Source organism: Notolepis coatsorum (assembly GCF_963971535.1).
Source record: "Notolepis coatsorum genome assembly, chromosome: 14".
Classification (NCBI taxonomy): Eukaryota; Metazoa; Chordata; class Actinopteri; order Aulopiformes; family Paralepididae; genus Notolepis; species Notolepis coatsorum.
The window spans coordinates 78972800-78983406 of NC_140178.1; positions in this window are offsets into that span (position 1 = coordinate 78972800).

The following is a 10607-nucleotide window of genomic DNA, read 5'->3' on the forward strand; positions in this document are numbered from 1 at the left end:
TGTTATGAATTGAAAATGGGGGAAGTCTTTCTCTGGTCTGCATCCCCTTAACAATTGTGTATTGCGCAATACTGTATTGTACCCATTCTGCAATCTGTTAAATTTAGCAATCAATCAATGTATTACCATAGTGTCTTTATACCTTCATCACTGTAGGCTATTAATACTACAACTCGTTAAAGCTATACAAAATACCTATGGTCATTAATTTAGCAGTGGGAATATCATTTTTGGAACAGTGTGTGTGTCTACAGAGAAATGTGAGATAGAAAAAAAGCCAATGCGATTTTGTGTTTTTCCTCAATATCTCTGCAATGCCTGCGAGTTACCAGTAACTGTATTTGTCATACCATGACAATTCACGATAACTTTTAAAACGGATCAACTTATATTTATAAATCGCATTCAGGAAATTGGGCGTCAGAGTGAAGGCATGCTCTCCGTGGAGGAATGGGAGGATGGGACGCGTGAACCTTAGGGGACGACACAGAGGCGCAGAGCAAACGGCTGTGTACTCTCTGTTTAGGGCCAAATAGCATTTCAATTTCTTTCCAATGTGTCTCTCTCTCTCTCTCTCTCTCTCTCTCTCTCTCTCTCTCTCTCTGTACACTGTATATTGACTGTAGAATGGGAGCTCTCTCTCGCTCTCTTTCTTGCTATATGTTGACTGTATCATGCCCAGCCTCGGGCAGCGCGGGGGGGGGGGGGGGGGGGGGGGGGGGGCTCGCGTTTAAATCTTGCACAGGGCCTCGCATTTCTCCCAGGCGGCCCTGTGTACAAGCATACAAGAGTGGTACCAGAATGCCAGAATGGTTTGGTTTTACCAATGATGTCTTTGCTAACATCCCAAATACATCTGATGTTGTTTTTGTTGACACCAGCCACAAGGAGGTGCTAATCTTAGAAGTAGGCTGTGCCTTTGATCTGTACATGGACCAGGCTTTCCAGGACAAGTATATAAAATACCAACCATTGCTCGATGTGATAACCAGCTTTGGGTACAAGTGTAGATTTAGTATACTCATATTCGGAAGTCTTGGTCATGTATATAAATGCACCATGAGTGGTCTGAGAATTGTCAAAATTCTAAGAGAAAATTGCCAAATATTGCTCTGTCTCAGCTATTATTGGCAGCTTAGCCGTGTGGAGAAAGAGGTGCTATGTGTACACTTAAGTGTTCAGTGCTGCTTGGCCCCGATATATTTGATTCCATGTTTATGTAATATAATTTGTGGAACCAAATAAAGTATTCAAATGTGTGCGATACCACATAGGAGGTAATGTAACCCAACGTAACCCTCCCACCTCCCTCCCCACTGCCAGTCCTCGTGAAGTATTGAGTCATTTGGCCTCATGGTGGCGCTGTTTTCATAAAACTAAAAACATGAATTCAGCAGCTTGGAGGTGGGAGCTTTCCTCTCACCCGCATGTATGATCTGTAAACCCTCTCACAGACGTACCGCCCGTCTTGCATTCAAACAAACCATTTCAGTTGTTCATGCGTGTAGCTGTCTTGCGCTATCCACCACCATGATCGGTTGGGAGACAGAGGGGGAAGCTGTAATTGTAATTCATAGACCAATAAATCAAGGTGTCAACTCAAATGTACGCAGTATGCACGCTTATATGTGCTCCTAGGGGGGAAATCCACTCCTCCTCCTCTTCGGAATTCACCCTGATGAGGAGGCTCCATTTCTTCCAGGGTCTTCATCTCCTCCAGGGTCTTCATCTCCTCCTGGGTCTTCATCTCCTCCTGGGTCTTCACCTCCTCCAGGGTCTTCATCTCCTCCTGGGTCTTCACCTCCTCCTGGGTCTTCATCTCCTCCTGGGACTTCATCTCCTCCTGGGTCTTCACCTCCTCCAGGGTCTTCATCTCCTCCAGGGTCTTCATCTCCTCCTGGGTCTTCACCTCCTCCTGGGTTTCCCTCATCCTGGGTCTTCACCTCCTCCTGGGTCTTCATCTCCTCCTGGGTCTTCACCTCCTCCAGGGTCTTCATCTCCTCCTGGGTCTTCACCTCCTCCTGGGTCTTCACCTCCTCCAGGGTCTTCATCTCCTCCTGGGTCTTCACCTCCTCCTGGGTTTCCCTCATCCTGGGTCTTCACCTCCTCCTGGGTCTTCATCTCCTCCTGGGTCTTCACCTCCTCCAGGGTATTCATCTCCTCCTGGGTCTTCACCTCCTCCTGGGTCTTCACCTCATCCTGGGTCTTCACCTCCTCCTGGGTCTTCACCTCCTCCTGGGTCTTCACCTCCTCCTGTGTCTTCACCTCCTCCTGGGTCTTCATCTCCTCCTGGGTCTTCATCTCCTCCTGGGTCTTCACCTCCTCCTGGGTCTTCACCTTTTCCTGGGTCTTCACCTCCTCCTGGGTCTTCACCTTTTCCTGGGTCTTCACCTCCTCCTGGGTCTTCACCTCCTCCTGGGTCTTCACCTCCTCCTGGGTCTTCATCTCCTCCTGGGTCTTCACCTCCTCATGGGTCTTGACCTCCTCCTGGGTCTTCACCTCCTCCTGGGTCTTCACCTCCTCCTGGGTCTTCACCTCCTCCTGGGTCTTCATCTCCTCCTGGGTCTTCACCTCCTCCTCTGTCTTCACCTCCTCCTGGGTCTTCATCCCCTCCTGGGTCTTCATCCCCGCCTCGGTCTTCACCTCCTCCTGGGTCTTCATCCCCTCCTGGGTCTTCACCTCCTCCTGGGTCTTCATCCCCGCCTCGGTCTTCACCTCCTCCTGGGTCTTCATCCTCTCCTCGGTCTTCACCTCCGCCTCGGTCTTCATCTCCTTCTGGGTATTCATCCCCTCCAGGGTCTTCATCTCCTCCTGGGTCTTCATCCCCGCCTCGGTCTTCACCTCCTCCTGGGTCTTCATCCCCTCTTCGGTCTTCACCTCCGCATCGGTCTTCATCTCCTTCTGGGTCTTCATCCCCTCCAGGGTCTTCACCTCCTCCTGGGTCTTCATCCCCTCCTCGGTCTTCATCTCCTCCTGGGTCTTCATCCCCTCCTTGGTCTCCATCCCCTCCTCGGTCTTCACCTCCTCCTGGGTCTTCATCCCCTCCTCGGTCTTCACCTCCTCCTCGGTCTTCACCTCCTCCTGGGTCTTCATCCCCTCCTGGGTCTTCACCTCCTCCTGGGTCTTCACCTCCTCCTGGGTCTTCACCTCCTCCTGGTTCTGCAATTAGTGAAGTTAGACAGACAATTATGAGTTGTTAGACAGACGTGAGGGGTGACCTCATTTTGAAGGGGCGGGGTCTGTTGGTCCTCTTCATTTGCAATTTGCATTTTAATTTCAGTGCAACCAGATCCACCACTCTGGGCAGTTCTTATTTACTCAGTGTCCGGCAAATTAAAGGCTTATTGATTGCAACTGTAACGGAGGTACCGCATGTCTATCCACAGTCACGAGGGACTTGTATAGTGAAGTGACTGTGGACGTTAAGCAGTACTGCAAGTAAACTCACTCCCCAGAGGCATCCAGACCCAGTACTTCGAAGTGAATTCACCTCTTGGTACAGTGGTCTGTGATGCTGCCCGCGACGCGGGAGACCGGGGTTCAACTCCCACTCAGGGCGATCCCTTAACAGGGGTGGAATCGAAACACAACGCAGAGCAATACGACACCGGCACAACCAGAGCCCACTGTTACACTGCAATTATGGAAAATGGCAGCTGTAGTATTACATGTTCAGGGGAGGAAATTAGGCCACTTTACTCGCCAATTGCGAGTATTTTTTACGTTTGGCGAGTAATTCATGAAGAGCACTCGCCAGTCTGGCGAGTACTAGTAATTACAAAACAAATCATTCTGCAATCTGCTGATTCGCTCACTGGCACAAGCCGAACTCTGACTCCCCCCTTGATTCCTCCCATTTGCGCCACATAATAATCAGACCATAACCAATGAACATCATCGTTGTACAGATGCGCTCTAAGCTCCTCCAATGAACACTCGTTTTCTAGAAGATGCCGCCCATCTAGGGGAAGTGGACAGACCACTGCGCGCAGACCTACAAACTCCTGCCACCGGCAGCCGGCTTGACAACGTAGACAAACTTACAAAAACACATGAGTGGATGAAAATAATTGCATGTAGAGTGAGTCGTCGCTTTCGGATATCGGTGCGGTCTGACATGGGGGCGAACAACAGCACGCGACGCGTCTCCTTCGAGTCGGATGAGAATGACAAGTCAACCAGCATTAGCCGGCTAGCTACCTAGCATGTAACAAGCTACCATAACGCGCATTCAACATAGTGGACGACTATACTGAGCGGCTTTGCTTAAATGCAGCCGAGTGACATTTTATTATTACCGGGTTTCCCAGCATATCACCACTCGCCCATATGCCCTTCACAACGGTGATGTTGTCATATTTGGCATTCAGAACACACCTGCTGAACCCCTAGCGTTGTCGATTCGGTTCCAATGTATTGTCATCTTACAGCACAAGTACAGTACAACCAGAATACATTTGGCATACAACCAGAGTGCAAATGTAACAAGTCAAGTTCAAGTTGTTTTATTTAGCTATTACATTACAGTGAAATGCTTGGTTCTTTCACTGCCCAACCCAGTATTGATTGATTGATTGAAAACTTTATTAACAGATTGCAGAATGGGTACAATACAGTACAGCTCAATACACACAATTGTTAAGGGGATGCAGACCAGAGAAGGACTTTAGTTAAGCATTACATCACACGCAGGAGTGGTTTGTGACCAATAAACCATGCCTAGGGGTGGTTGTTAGGCCCGAGGCGCAGCCGAGGGTCGTTAGACCCCCCTAGGCATGGTTTATTGGTCACAAATCACGACTGCACGTGGTGTAAAGCTTTTATACAACTGCCAGATTCATCCAACCTTATTTCTATACAATAAACACACATTAATCGAAGATTTATTGAAAAAACCATCCGCCAGAAAAAGTAGTTCCCACAACTCCATGTGGAAGCAGCTTGAAGTGCATCCAACCAAACTAACACATCCAACTGTGTATTATTGGAATGATTGAGAGAAGTTGCCTCATGTGGAAGCAGCTTGAAGTGCATCCAACCAACTAACACATCCAACTGTGTATTATTGGAATGATTGATTGAAAATTTATTAAAACGTTTTCTTTGCCCTATAGGAAAAAAACGTTTTCTTCGCCCTATTTTTTTATTTATTTCTTTTAGCCTAAACTTAACCAGTTGGAAACCAGGGGTACAGTAATAAAATTAGCAATCAACCAATCAATCAATTCAATAGACCATGCTCACTTAAAACAGCGCTGCTTCTCTCTCAGTCTGACTCCCCCGCTGTTGCAGACAGGAGTGTGTGTGTGTGTGCGTGTGTGTGTGTGTGTGTCACAGTGTGTGTGTGCGTGTGTGTGTGTATGTGTGTGTGTGTGTGTGTGTGTGTGTGTGTGTGTGTGTGTGTGTGTGTGTGTGTGTGTGTGTTTGTGGGTACGCCAGCGTCGGACAGTGAGAGAGAACGCTGCAGTCAGTAGAAAGTAGGAAGGAAGAAATTTAAATCAATCAATTAATCTATCAATCAATCCGCGATTTTTCTTTTGTTCTAGATTGAGTCAAGACCCATCAATTACATCATCCAACATTGTTTAAAGGACTAACACATTCCCCTTGACAGAATCGCTTCATATTTAGTCGTTATGGTGCTTTCAACATAACCATTTGTTGTCCGCGATCTTGTTTTCTCCCGGAGTGAGCCGGGGAGGGTTATGTGATTCGGTTGTGGGCGGGTCCTGAGCCCAGGACCGTGGATTGTTGCCAATAAAGACGTGTGAATGGCCAATCAGAATCGAGAAATTTGCATGCCGTTGTATAATCTTGTTTACATCAGGGTCCCCCATTTCAGTCCTGTTTGCTTAATGCCTTGTCCACTTCCTCCACACTCCAATATGTTATGATGAATTGAAAATGGGGGACCCTGATGTAAACAAGACGAAAGTCTTTCTCTGGTCTGCATCCCCTTAACAATTGTATGTATTGAACTGTACTGTACCCATTCTGCAATCTGTTAATAAACTTTTCAATCAATCAATCCCTTCAACCCTGCTCCTGTCAAACCTGCTCTTTCCATTCCCTCCATCATGTCTCCCCTTTCTGATGAATATTTCCTGCACTTAAGAGTCAGACACACATTCCTAGTAGTTGAGCTGTGATGAATGAAAACTTTATTTAACAGATTGCAGAATGGGTACAGTACAGTACGGCTCAATACATGCAATTGTTAAGGGGATGCAGACCAGAGAAAGACTTTCATCTTGTTTACATCAGGGTCCCCCATTTTCAATTCATTTTCAATTCATCATTCAGTATAACCTAGACCAGCCCAACCCAGCATCTTTCACTGCCCAGTTCAGCCCAACCCAGTCCAGAATAGTTCCCTCTTTCATGTTAATATGTGATTTAATGATGTAATATTTTGAAGAGTAGAGACAGTGTGATTAATTTACTATGATTGAAAATCAATTTAGACGAAGACGTACAAAGAAGTAATTATCACAATTAGCGATTATTTTTGTCTGGTAAAAAATATATTTGGCTGGTAAAAAAAATCAGATACCCGCCAGTTGGCTGGTAAGCCAAAAAGTTAGTTTCCTCCCCTGTACATGTTATCCATGCCATTTCTGGATATTCTGAATAACAATATCATCTTTCTAAGACAGCTCGGGCTACAAGGAACCAATCTTTGTTGTTGTCCCGTGGGAACAGCGGTTGAGTCAATGATACTTGCTCCAGCAACCTAATGTGGCCCAGCCTTTATTGTTGAACATTGAGTTTCATTATTTGTTCAAATCATTGAAAGTTGCAAACTAAACTTCTTCAATCAATATCTGAAATGAAAAACTAAAAACTAAAAAAACAACGACTAACCTTTGTACAGTCTTTTACTAATATGCAATCTGCTACTAAGGAATCTACCTTGCCTATATTACTACCCACTATGCTAAATTATGCACTCGAGACTGTAGCACTCAAGTTCAACATTGTTTCACGAACAATGTTACTTACCCTCAGCTGCCAGAGTTGTAGCCTTCCTGCTGACTTGGTGTACAGAACTTGTAAGTCGCTTTGGATAAAAGCATCAGCTAAATCACTACATGTAAATATAAATGTAAACTATAGCCTATAGGCCTATACAGTGACATACCCGAATGGGATCCATTGACATTGGTCTCTTTTCAGTCACATGAAAGAATGTCATGAACTTCACATCCATTTCATGTCGAGTTGTTCATTTTGGAGGTGTCAGGATAATTTGATTAGAACCCGTAATCGAAGGTTACTGTATCACAGTACAAGGCAGTTTGACGTTAGAATAAAATAAAAACTCCTTGTAACAACACAGATACAGTGCCATTTTGTTAACATTATTGTTTGTTATTTACTAAATGTAACTCCCAGAACTCGTGTGGGAAGTAACAAGAAGGTAGGTCTGTTGCCAGTGTAGCTCAGGGTGGAACAGCTGGAACTGAACCACATGTATAACATCATACATGGTGTTTATACATGGTCATATAAACATGGTTCATACTGTGGAATTTCATTTCAAGGCCTTTTGTTCACCCCCCCCCCCCCCCCCCCCCCCCCCTCCTGTATCCTCCTTTCCTCTCCCCAATCCTGACTGGTAACATCAGCTGCTTTGGGAATAGCACTGCACACTGCGGTCAGGCAAGCGCTACTGGAATCTCATGGCTGGCACAGAGAGACTCAGAAGGAGCTTCTATCCCCAGGCCATCAGGATGCTCAATGTGGACTCACTGTAACATTAAACTCATCCATTCTACATTCACTGCACACAACACCCTCATGCACACACTCACTTTAAACATTCACCTTAAACATTCATTCACTTTAGACACTTCAAACACTTTTTCAACATTACACCATATTTTATCTATTTATTCTTACACATTTGCACTACCTCTCTCCCTAATTTTAGCATTTTGTACATTTTAGTTTTGTATATTGTATATTTTGTATAGTGTTTGGTCCTTACTCTTATTTTATTTTATTAAACTTTTTTTTTTACTGTGTGAAGCACAATCTTAGGAGGGTCATACAGAACCAAGCATTTCACTATAATGTACATGTACCTTATATATGACAAATAAAAAATAAAACAAAACTTGAAATGTTAAACGCTCATCTGGTCAGCGTCTCTACAATTCGTAGCTCCATTTCTGCAGACCCCTCTCTGATTGGTTGAGCGAAGCCCCTCTCTGATTGGAAATGTACTACCAGATTCGCGTATAACGTTATTTCGCGTGACTTCGAGGTTTATTCATAACGTTATGCACATTTCACAACACAGCCAGCTGTCAGAAACTGTACATTGTAACGTTGTCATATTCAGAAAGTATCAGAGACTTCTATTGACCAAGGAATTAGTTATTATTAGTAAGACACAACATTTCCCCACCAGACTCTTTCTCTTAAGGCATTAACTGGGTTAATTAATATAAATGTTATATTGTAACTGTCTAGTTACACATTGGTTCCGAAACATGTATGTTCCAGGCTGCAATTAAAACTTTGAATCTGAGAGAGCTCTGGTCAGCGAAGCCGGAGCGATTATTATTGGTTTTGAATGACAAACCAATTACATAATCCTATCCAACATATGTGTAAAGGCACACACAACATATTCCAGTTAACGGTATATTTTTTTAATGATTCGTTATGGCGTAATCAATACTTCCATGCGTATAAATTGCGTTCGCGACCTCCATGTTTTGGGGCTATTCATCAGAAAACTCGGATCCGGGATTCGGCTCCCATCCGTCGGGCAACAACTGTGGGTTTTCAGCCTCTCTCTCTGGAGCTTAACGGAGTTTCGACTCCTGGCTAGAGGAGCTTGTCGCGGCTCATGCGCATGCGCGCGCTCGGCCAATCAGAGAGGGGTCTGCAGAAATGGCCTCAACCAATCAGAGAGGGGTCTGCAGAAATGCGGCTACGAATTGTAGAGACGCATCTGGTCATCTCTCCCCCGCCCCATTTCCTCCTATAGCTTAAAAGACAAACCCACAGAATGGGGGGGGGCTTGAGCCATTCTCCTGGCCAGAGAAAGTCCTCTACTGAACTCCTAACCTAAATTGTAATTGATCAGCTATGTTTTAACAATACATTTGTATCAACCTCAAAGATTTGATCACACACATGATTAACCTCGTTCCACCACACTACCCAACATGGACGGTGCCATGAGGGAACTACCTAGCTTTGTTAAGTTCAATAGTCTGAATCCAGGGAGGGGTTCAGACATCAGGTCAGGGCTCACCTCTGGGGTAAGATAGAGGGTTAGATAGACAGGCAGGTGTTTTTAATGCACTTGATGTATTGTTGTTAATGTTATGTGTTACTGTCAGTCTTGTTTTTATGCCATCGGGGACCATGTTGGAAATAAGTATTTTTCACCTTTACATGTTATTCCTTGGATTTTGTCTCTTCTATTTCCATGAATAAAATCAATCAACCAATCAATCAATCAGTCAATCAATCAATCAATCAATCAATCAATACCACTTTATATACAGGTTGCATGGTTGCTGTGCCAAGGCTGTGTCCTGTTTAGAGCGGAAACAGCTCTTTAATGTGGCACAAGAAGAAGCACAGCAGAAGCTTGCCATTTCTCATAACACCACCAACAATATGTCGGGTTGTTTATGAATGTCGTATATATACAGTACCTAAAGTAAGGTTTGGTAGAATGTAAAACGAGCAGCACACAGAACTAATCTCACCATTATAAAATTGTTCCTGAATTTCCCCAAGGGGATCAATAAAAGAATACCGGTATCTTATCTTCTTTTATTTATATATATAATATGTATCTTATACAAGGTATATGCATTATATACTGTGAAGTACATAATGTCTGTGATGCCTAACAGAATAGACTTAAAAGGCCTCATACTACCCTTGTTAGTACTAGACTATTCTATTTAAACTTCCCTTGTTAGTATTAGACTCTATTTTATTTAAACTCCTCTTGTTAGTACTAGACTCTGTTCTATTTAAACTCCTCTTGTTAGTACCAGGACTCTATTCTATTTAAACTCCCATTGTTAGTACTAGACTGTTCTATTTAAACTCCCCTTGTTAGTACCAGGACTCTATTCTATTTAAACTCCCCTTGTTAGTACCAGGACTCTATTCTATTTAAACTCCCCTTGTTAGTATTAGACTCTGTTCTATTTAAACTCCCCTTGTTAGTACTAATCTATTTAAACGCCCCTTGTTAGTACTAGACTCTGTTCTATTTAAACTCCCCTTGTTAGTACTAGACTCTGTTCTATTTAAACTCCTCTTGTTAGTACTAGACTCTGTTCTATTTAAACTCCTCTTGTTAGTACTAGACTCTGTTCTATTTAAACTCCCCTTGTTAGTACTAGACTCTGTTCTATTTAAACTCCTCTTGTTAGTACCAGGACTCTATTCTATTTAAACTCCCCTTGTTAGTACCAGGACTCTATTCTATTTAAACTCCCCTTGTTAGTACTAATCTATTTAAACGCCCCGTGTTAGTACTAGACTCTGTTCTATTTAAACTCCCCTTGTTAGTACTAGACTCTGTTCTATTTAAACTCCTCTTGTTAGTACTAGACTCTGTTCTA